We start from the raw sequence: 10,993 nt of genomic DNA, 5'->3' as shown, positions 1-10,993 counted from the left end.
CAAATATACAACCATTATTTACCTTTTCTTTCACTGTGAAATCATGTAAAATTGTATCAACACATATATGTAACTATATTTTAAAATAAATACTTTCATTTCATATCATACTCTATATAAGAAAATAACTTTGTATCAGTAAATGCACATATACGCATAGAAGAACTGCCCTGGATGGATAAACAATAACATTATGTATTAACCCCGCATGATCCGAGTTGTACGGCTCGTAGGCTGGACCTAGCCATGGTTGGCCTAATCAGGTTAAGTCAACTATATTTGTATTTGTATCTCTAACTATAAGTACGATTGACCTACCCAGCTGGTCCGGACTCCAGGGGGTAACTCTACACTTCTATGGCACAATCGACTATATACCACCAACACTCTATCTAAGAAGTGTGGCTGCACTGATATCTATGAAACTACGGTACAGTGCTTCGTTATGGTCCATCAGAGTTCTTAAACTATATAATGCGATTTCTAAAACCATCTAATAACATGATGTAACGATGCGGAAATTTTTAATTATTTAAAATAATAAGAAAGATAATAAAAAAGAAAAGGGGAAAATAGAAGAAATTGGAAAAGAAATTTTAAAGGGTAATAAGCAGGCGCTCGTCAATGAGAAATCTTTAGAGCCTAATCGTCGAGTATGCATGTCTTGTCGATGAGGGTTTACCGAGAGAGGATCTCACAATTCTAAATTTCGTCGAGGAGCTCCCGATCTCGTCTACAAGTGGTGTTCTTGGACTCGTCGACGAGGTCACGTGGCAATGTGTTTAAAAATATGGAAAAATCATATTTCAGCAAAGGATTTTATTTTTCTTCTGTTTCTCTCTCTAACCACGACTCATTTGCCTTCTCTCTTCGATTTCGGGCCGGATTTAGCTCGGTTCGACAATCGGAAACTACCACGAGACTCTTGGGAAGATTCTCTACAATATAGGCGGAGTAGATTTTTGATTTGAGAAGTTTAGGAAGCATCCCAAAACCAGGGTAAGTGAGATAATTGAAGGTTTTATTATTATTTTGAGGTATTTGGAGCCTAGGAAGTATTAAATGGGTATTTTTCCAAGATTTGAGTAAGTTGAAATTTTTGGAATACAGGGTCTCGTTTTGTTGATTTTAGACAGGAATCCCGAGGAGCAGGTATAGGGAATTTATAACAGTATTTTTATTAATTTGAAATCGACTAATTTTGGGTATAATTTCTACATATTCAAGTATAATTTTTTGAATCATGCTGGTATTGAAAAATACTGTTTTTAAATATATAATATATTGGGAAAAATTATGTGGCATGAAAATAGCTTTGAAAATTTATTGGTTGCGAATACTGTGGAATGATAATTTTTGGTGATTGTAAATACTGTTTGGCTGTGATTTTTGCTTGGTTGAATATATTGGTTGGTTGTGGATACTGATGTTGTATATACTGTGGTAGAGTTATGGATGTGTTGAGTGATTGATTTTGCTATTGATTTGTGTTGTGGTTCATGTAAATTGTGATATAGCGTTGGCAATGGTATGAGGAGGTCATTATATCGTACTTGATATAACCGTCATATAACGTTGGCAGTGGTATGAGGAGGTCATTATATGGACGTTATATTGGGGGTAAACACTGGCAATGGTATGAGGAGTTTGTTTACCTATTTACCATGAACAGGGTGGTTTGTGTTGCGTCTTGTGTGGACCAATATGTGTGGACATGTATGTTGTGTGATTGATTAGTCCTGTGTGGACCAGTCCTGTGTGGACATGTATGTTTTGTGATTGATTAGCCTTGTATGGACCAGTCTTGTGTGAACATGTATGTCGTATGGTTGAGGGTCCTGTGTGGACGTGTATGTTGTGTGTGCTAGAGTCCTGTGTGGACAATGTACATTTTGTGTGGATATAGACCCTGTGTGGGTATGATTGAAGACTGTGTGGATTATCCTGTGTGGATTGATTGTGGTATGCATATAAGTGTGGAGTTCTACGGAATGATTATTGTTGGTTGCGTGTGACTTTAATTAATTAAGTATTTATGGTAAAGTAGATTACTCCGCCCGAGGGCTTGCTGAGGAAGGCGAGTACCCTGGTAATTATTTGTGGATACTAGAGTAGAGAGAAGCCACTTGTATAGGCGGGTGATCTTCCCTATTCTCGGGGACTTTACCTGAATACATAACCCGAGGGCTTATTAAGAAGGGTGAGTGTCCTAGTGTTACCACTAGAGCAGAGGGAATCTACTTGTATGGGTAGGTAGACTTCCCTATTCTCAGGAATTATTAGTTAAAATAATCATATATGTGGGCATGGGATTGGGTGACAGAGAAGTTGACCCTGGTGTGATTTTAACGCGTTATTTCGGATGCTATTGGATTATGAATGCGTTTGTATGGATATTTTAATTACATATTAAACACTTTAGCCATACACAGTTGTAAATTATTTCTTCCTTACTGAGAGGTGTCTCACCTCGTCGAATTATCAATCTTTTCAAGTTTTCCAGGTGATCGAACTTAGAAAGCTCTAGGACGGGGTAGTTTTATGAGTGGTTATCAAAACAGTTATGCATTTAGTTTTATGTTTATTATATTTTAATTCTGGTTATGTATTATGAAGAATGAGATTGTAATTATATGGATCTGCATATGTAAATATAGAACTCTAATATATTTTGTTTGAGGTTATTTAATTAGTTCCACTGCGTTAGTGGTATCAAAGACACGTGTTGGTCTCATAACACTTCGGGCCCCGCATGGCGGGTCTGGGGCATTACAATTGGTATTAGATCATAACGGTCTTGCGGACTTTAGGACGATTAATATCAGAGTATAGGTTGAGTTGAATGAGGGTAGGAATGGGTTGATTAGGGTGTTGACAGAAGTTTGAGTTTGTTTCGCAGCTTGGAGGCAAAAATCCCTTGATAGACTTATGTGATTTTCTAAATCAGTTGACTATTTTAGAAAACCACAATTAATCTATCAATAGTGATGTTTCCGAGCTGAGAAACAAAAATTTGGAATTTGAATTTGAAAGTTAAGATGATTGTGGATAAATGGATGTTGGATATTTAATTGAGGATTTGGATATTAATTTGGTTTCATGTTTTGTGATTATGTCATATATATTAAGATGTGGAGATTCTAAATTGCCTCTACTGTATATTTATATTCAGGGATGGATCCTAGAGGCCAAGGCGTGGATGAAGGAGGAGGAAGTGAATTGGGAGCTTCCAACGGGGACGAGATTGACACCTCTTGACTGTTGCGTGGAATACCTCGTCAGGTTAGGGAAGAAATGAGACAAGACTTTAGGGGATCAAGCTACCCACCGGTGCACCAGGGTTGCACAATTGATCAATTCACCTGTCTGAAACCCTCGTCCTTTGAGGGGGGTACTGATCCGATTAAGGCTGAGATGTGGATGTAAGAAATGGAGAAGATATTGGCAGTGTTGAACTACACCGAGGAGTAGAAGGTTCTTTTCGCCACCTTCAAACTAGCTGGAGAAGCTAAACGGTGGTGGCATGCAATGAAACTGTTGGAGGAACAGCGAACGGTACCTATAGCGATGACCTGGGGTCATTTCAAGCAGGTCTTCTACGACCGATACTTTCCCGCCACCACTAAGAACGCAAAGGCGGAGGAATTTTTCAGCTTGATTCAAGGGCGCCTCACTGTTTAGCAGTATGCTGCCAAAGTTTTGGAACTTTCCCGTTTCACACCTTCCATGGTTCCAAATAAATACCAAAAGACTAGGTAGTTTGAAAGGGGTCTGAATCAGAGGATTCACGAGCATATGGCGTATTTTCAGATTCAGGATTTTGCGGAATTAGTGGAGAAAGCTACTATTGCGGAGTCGATTCTGCAAAGAGGTACGAAGGCATCAAAACGAAGTAAAAGGGTTGCATCTCCTCATTCCCAAACAAATGTTAGACGAGGATCGTGGAGGGGAGATAGAGATGTTACAAGTCAAGGGTCGCAAAGGAATGATCAAGGACGACAGGGTGATTCGTCTCGCCCCCATTGTCCTAGGTGTAATCAGCGGTATTGGGGAGAATGCCAGAGTAGGGGTGTTGTATGCTATAGATGTGACAAACATGGTCACATAGCTCAAAAATGTCGAGAATCGCCGAATAATGCACCAGCTCTGAATCAAAACCAGAGAAACAACCTAGTGCCTAATGGAGGTGGTGCCCCAACATATGTCTATATGTTGGGTACACCAGAGGAGGGCAATACTAAAGGCCCAGGTAATATGTTTATGTTAGTATGTGTGTTAATGTTGTTTGACTTGCATGATTTGATGCTGCATATGTTTGAATTGTTTGAAATTAGTAAATGTGGTTAGCTAGCTTATCAGATGTGAGAAAATGAGTGATTAACGAATTTCGAGGACGAAATTCTTTAAGGAGGGGAGAATGCAATGACCCGAAAAATTTTAATTATTTAAAATAATAAGAAAGTAATAAAGAGGAAAAGGGGAAAATAGGAAAAAAAAAAAAAAGGGAAAAGAAATTTTAAAGGGTAATAAGTAGACACTCGTCGACGAACTGGTTTTTCTCGTTGACGAGAAATCTTCGGAGCCTCATCGTCGAGTATGCATATCTCGTCGATGAGGGTTTAATGAAAGAGGATCTCACAATTCTAAATTTCGTCGAGGAGCTCCTAGTCTTGTCTACGAGTGGTGTTCTTGGGCTCGTCAACGAGTCTAGATGTCTCGTCGACGAGGCCACGTGGCAAGTTGCCTAGGCCAACTCCCTATTCGTTGGTATATGAAATGGATGTAGTGTTGATAGTAGAAGTAGAGATACCATCACTTAGGGTTCTAATGGAAATTGAGCTAACCTATGCTGAATAGGTTCAAAATAGATGGATCAATTGAATTTTATAGACAAAATTAGGTTGAAGGCAATACATCAGGGTTAGTTATATCAATAAAGGATAGCTAGAGATTATAATAAGAAGGTTTGTCTTCAAACCTTCAAATAAAGGGACTTGGCTGAAAAAAATGATTCTAGAGGAAAATTCACTTTAAACTACAAAAGGTCCCCATGTAATGAAGAAGGTTTTCTCAAGAGGAGCTATGATTTTAGATAACATAGATGATGAAGAGTACCAATAGCCTTTTCAACTCAAGCGTGATTAAGAAGTTTTATCCTTGACATGTATTATATCTAAGTTTGTATTGTACTTAGAGCTTTGAATTTCCAAAGTGATGTAATATTTATTAACAAATAATAAAGTTCAGCTTCTTTTCAACTCATTGTCCTCTTTATGTTTCAAGTTGTGACTTGAATATTATTCATAGGAGATGGTAAGAGAGAGAGAGAGAGAGAGAGAAGAAAATGGGATTTGATGGTCAAGAAAAGTTCTCCCAAATTGTCATTGCAATGTTTCTTAAACTACAATTGGATTTGATCCCCTAATACGCATACATAGGCAACCTATCGAGAAAAATGATAATTTCAGTCTAAATAGTTACAAAGTTGAGATTTTCAATGATATGTCAAACCTTGTCAATAGATATTTTGCAATTCAAAGTTAAGTTAAGATTTTCATTGATTAATCTTGGATAAAAGGTATGTTCAACTGAGTACACTAAGTTAGTTTAAAGTGATTTGAGAATGGTGAAATGATGGTAAAGGATGCAAATTCGGGTAGTTTTGAAAGGAGGAGTTCTGTTTTCTAAAGTTAATATTTTGCATTTAGTTCCTTGTCATATTTCATGAAAGGTGGTTAAAGCATTATCAAAGCAATCGACAATTGTCTTATCTTTATATTCAAACCTTACCCTAACTCAAATTTCATTTCTTTTAACCTTTATTTCTTCAACCCCACTCATTTTCCAATTGAAAATAAAAATGTTTACAAATTTTAGCAAATCATTCGTATCAAAGGTACTTAAATAAGCTTTGATGGAGGAAAATTGAGAAAGTTTATTGACAATCCCTATAACTTTTAGCTAAGTTTCCAGTTGAAGTAATGATTGGGTCATAAATATGACAACACTTACTATCTTTCTTCGTGGAGTTTGGTAAAATAAATGACATCTCTATCTTTTTCTAACATTTTATTTCAAAGATGTTGGTAGAAGAGGATGACTGTTGATAGTCATTTTTTAACCAAAGAACAAAGATATTGTTGCATCTTGAAGTCTTTAATTCATATCTTTGATTTTGGGTTATCCCATTCACTCCATCATTTCTCTTCTTTCTATCTCTTTCCTTACCATTTTCATTGTGAGATGTGTTTTTTTCTACTTTCCCTACATGGTTAGTACTTCAGAGCAGTCCCTAAAGTTGTCATCTTTTAATTTCTAAGAATGTTTTGTTCCATGTTTTCATGTGAGTGTATATTATTGTATGTGTAATATTATATATCACTCACGGTGTTAGATTTTTGTATTGGCATGTTAGGTTGTGAAATATGATGAAATAAAAGTTTGCATGCTTCAAAAAGTGTCTTTGGTAGAATAGTGAGTTAATTGCATGAAAGTTATTTCTAATTTGAAATTTTCATGTAGGTATACGACTAGGCTCAAAGGCACGATCAATTGGCCCTATAGTTTAGACAATCAATGTGATTGACCAACTAGTCCAAAGGCTAATTTTGGCCTTTTTTGTATTATTTTTTGGATTTTTATGGTGTTTTTCGAATTATATGGTCTCTATGATGTTGGTTGAGTCTTTGTTTTGTTCCTTTTTTTTTTTTTTATCATTGTTAGTTTTATGATTTTTTTTTTTTTTTTTTTTGCCTTAAAAACCAAAAACTGCCATTTTCAAAAAACTATTTTTAAAATGTTGTTAATGAAGTGGCTTTGGAATAGATTATTAAAAAAAATATTTTCTTCTGAACAAAAAAATCAACATTTTTAAGGTTGGATATTTTTTCAAACTTTATGATTTTTCCCTTAAAAAATCAAAATTTCCCTTTTAGAAAAATTGCTTTTTAAGGTAGTATCCATTTGTGGCCTTTGGGTAGACTAGAAAGATTTTTTTTTCTCTAAAAAACCAGTGTTTTCAAGTTACAGAGTCTTCAAGCTTATTTATGAAAAAATTTATTTTTTTCTTGAAAAATTATGATTTTTCAAAATTCAAGGCTTTCTTCTTAAAAACCCCAAAAAATTATTTTTAATTTTTTTTTTTTTTTTGAGAACTATAGTGGTTTAATTTCTCTCTAAGGATACGTAGGTAGCATGTATTTATGTATAGGTCCAACCAAAATTTTTTTAAAAAATCTAAAAAACTTTTCTCTTTTACTTTGTCTTTTGTGCATGCTTTAATGAAAATAATTGGAAAAATGAAAAGGTAATGAACTAGTAGGGTCTCCATGAGGATTATGTCTTTGCATAAACCCTACGAAATACATTTTCATGGGTTTGGGTTACTTTAAACATTTTTTGAAAAAAAAAATAAGTTTTGCAAATTTACTACAGTCGATTGCCTACTATGAGTCGTTGACTGATCTAACCCGAGAGGTAGTGTGGTCAACCAATCCCTTGAAGGTGGTCGACCGACCACTTTATTTCATTTTTTGTGCAAATTTTCAAAATTTGGTTTCAAAAATTGGTTTTCTAAATGACACACACACACATACACACACATGTAACTATGGTAACCATTCTTAGAATGAGTGTCAATAGGGCGCATAGTCGATTATTTCTCCATTTTAGGGAATCAATTGGTTACGTTTCCTATTCACAAATGTATTCCCATACTAACTCCTAAAACGCTTTTACTTTGTTTTTAACCTTCTCAAAACTAAAAATTAAGTGGTAATACCATTTAAGAAAAAAGAAAAAAAGGGTGAGTTAGGAAACGAATGGATCAATTTTCTCTACTTTACCTTATTTTCAAAATGGTCACTAAATATGTTGGCTAAACAGGTCGCCAGGGTCCAATGTTGACAAGGTTTAAAGCCTAAAGAGCATATAACTCGCACTGGGTATAGGTGAATATTGCCTAAGCAATATATTAGCCACACAACTTATGTGGTTGGTTATCCCTAAGGTACACTAGCCATGCAAGCAGTTATCTTTGTTTTATGTTTTAATTTTTCCTCTTTATGCTAATCCTTCCTCTTTTATATTTTAGTGGCAAAGCTAGTCACAAAAAAAATCTCAAGGTGAGGGTTCAACGACTTCCCAATTTCCTTTGGGCTCAACAAATGCTCCTTGGCTGAAGCTCACCCTAGTGGCTTGGCACCCTACTAAAGGAGTTTTGGAGTCTCTCTTTAGGGGTGGAGATATCACTTCTAACTAGTCGAAGGAACTCCTTGCCCCATAGGAAGAATCAAGATGCAAGTACACAAGAAACCTATAGAAATGATTCTCGTCTCATTAGGCAAAGAGGATTAAGCTGAGCAAGTCCATTCCCCTCCTGGCATGGAGAAAGTAGACAATCAATCTCCTATAACAAAGGTAAATGCTAACTACCTTGGCTATTTTTCACCTTTAAGCATTTATCCTTATATTTCCTATTACGTGTTCTTCCAAGTGGCGCGAGAATCAAAAGCCCCAAGCTTAGGGAGGACACCATAGATAAGGCAAAAATGTTAAATCGTCCATCCAAGCAAAGCTTAAGTATTCAAAATCTCGCTTAGGTCCTTTTCAAGTTTCTATGCTTCTAATGTGTTCTCCATTAAGGTAATAGATGATTCAATTACATTTCTAGAGATAGTAGACATATAGTCCCTCCTTGAGAGATAATGGATTAGCCTCCTTTGCCTTCACTTGGGAAGGATGCAACTAAGGTCACCTAAGGAGGCAAGTAACTATTCCCGCGTTCTTTTGTTTTCCCATTGATTCCTTCCTTTTAGGTTGAATTGTGTTATTGTGTCGTAAGATAGATCCTATGGATGTCGTTTCCACCTACATCCTACAAGATTTTGAGGAGGAAGAAAACCAAGTACCTCACCCACATCTACTCCAAGGGCAACATTTGCATTGCAAGAGTTATTTAGGCCTCTTTTCAAATGAACTTCTTTTCCAACAATAAGTTGCAAAAACAATGAAAATATCAAATTTTTATTATTTAATTTTTTTCAGAAATAACTAAATAGATAACAAAAACAACAAACAAACAATATAAACAAATACTTTTTCATAATTTGTTTTTTGTTATATAGAAATGAGAAAAAGTCATTTATTAACTTACTAGAGTTAGAGAAAGAAAATGCAAAAATTTAAGTGATGTAAAATGTATAAAGGACAAAAATGATAATGTCTTAACTAGAGAAGAAGACATAAAAGAGAGGTGGTGGAGATACTTTGATAAGTTGTTGAATGAAAGTCAAAATGGAAGATTGAACTTGGAAGTGACAAATGAAGAGAAAACTAAAAATATGAGATTTATTCATAAAATTAGAGTCCTTGAAGTTAAGATGACGTTAAAAAAGAAAATGTAAAGATTTAGGTGATGTAAAGTATATAAAGGATGATAATGATAATGTCTTAATTAGAGAAGAAGACATAAAAGAGAGGTGACTGAAATACTTTGATAAGTTGTTTAATGAAAATCAAAATCAAAATGGAAGATTGAACTTGGAAGTAACAAATGAGGAGAATACTAAAAATAAGAGTTTTATTCACAAAATTAGAGTCCTTGAAGTTAAGATGACATTAAGAAAGATAAAAAAATGGGAATAAATAAGATAAAATACCAATTGAAGTTTGGAAATGTTTAGGGGATAAAGGAATTATTTAGTTAACAAATCTATTCAACAATATTATAAAACCAAGAAAATTCTAGAAGAATGGAGGAAAAGTACATTAGAACCTTTGTACAAAAACAATGGCGATATTTAAAACTATAATAACTATCGTAGAATTAAGATTATAAGTCGTATGATGAAATTATGGGAATGGGTAATTGAACATAGAATAAGATTAAAAACGAAGATTTCATAAAATCAATTTGGTTTTCTGTCTAGGAGATTAACAACAAAAGCTATTTATCTTCGAAGAAATTTAATGACAAAGTTTAGGGAAAGGAAAATGGATTTAAATATGGTTTTTATTGACATAGAAAAAGCTTATAATGTAGTTACCTAGGGAAGTTTTTTTGTGGGTCTTAGAAAGGAAGGGAGCATGCAGCAAATATACAAAGGTCATTAAGGATATGTATGACAAAGTAGTGACTAGCGTTAGGACTGTAGGAGGAGAATCTAGAGATTTTCCAAAATGAGATTCCTTAATGTATGTTGTTTGCAGATGATATCGTGTTGATTGATGATAATAGAAGCGGAGTGGAATCTAAGTTACAACTTTGGAGAGCCACACTAAAGTCTAAAAGGTTTAGGATAAGTATGAATAAGACGAAATGTATAAAATTTAATTTTAGTAATGCAAGTTTTAGAAATAGAGAGAAGATTAAAGTTGTTAATTAAGAGTTCAATAACATTGCTAGATTTAGATATCTTATATCTATTATGCAAGCTGAAAGGGAAATTGAAGAAGATGTAGTACATAGAACTAAAATAGGTTACGTAAAATGGAAAAGTGCATAAGGTGTGTTGTGTGATCGTAGAATACCCTTAAAATTAAAAGGAAAGTTTTATAAAACGGTTGTGAAGCCAGCTATGCTTTATGGTTTAGAATGTTGGGCAACTAAGAATCAACATGTACAAAAGATAAAAGTTGCTGAGATGCAAATGTTAAAGTAGATGAGTGGTTTAACATTAAAATATAAAGTAAGAAATGAGCATATACGTAATAATTTATGCATAGCACCGATTGAAAAAAAAAAAAAAAAAGATAAAGGTCGGGTGACTTAGATGGTTTGGCCATTTGAAATGCATACCTAGTAGAGCACCTGTGAGGAGGAGTGAGTGAGTTATTGTTTTTGGCATGAAAAGAGGTAAGGGTAGTCCTAAAATAACTTTGAATAAGATAGTGAGGAAAAATTTAACAACTTTTAATCTAATAGAGGAAAACACTTTTGATTGAGTGAATTGACAAATTTTTTTTTTTTTCATGTAACTGACCCCCACCTAGT

The sequence above is a fragment of the Malania oleifera genome, chromosome 6 (assembly GCF_029873635.1).
Source record: "Malania oleifera isolate guangnan ecotype guangnan chromosome 6, ASM2987363v1, whole genome shotgun sequence".
Lineage (NCBI taxonomy): Eukaryota > Viridiplantae > Streptophyta > Magnoliopsida > Santalales > Ximeniaceae > Malania > Malania oleifera.
The sequence above is the reverse complement of the archived record's forward strand: the minus strand, read 5'-3'. Positions refer to the sequence as shown.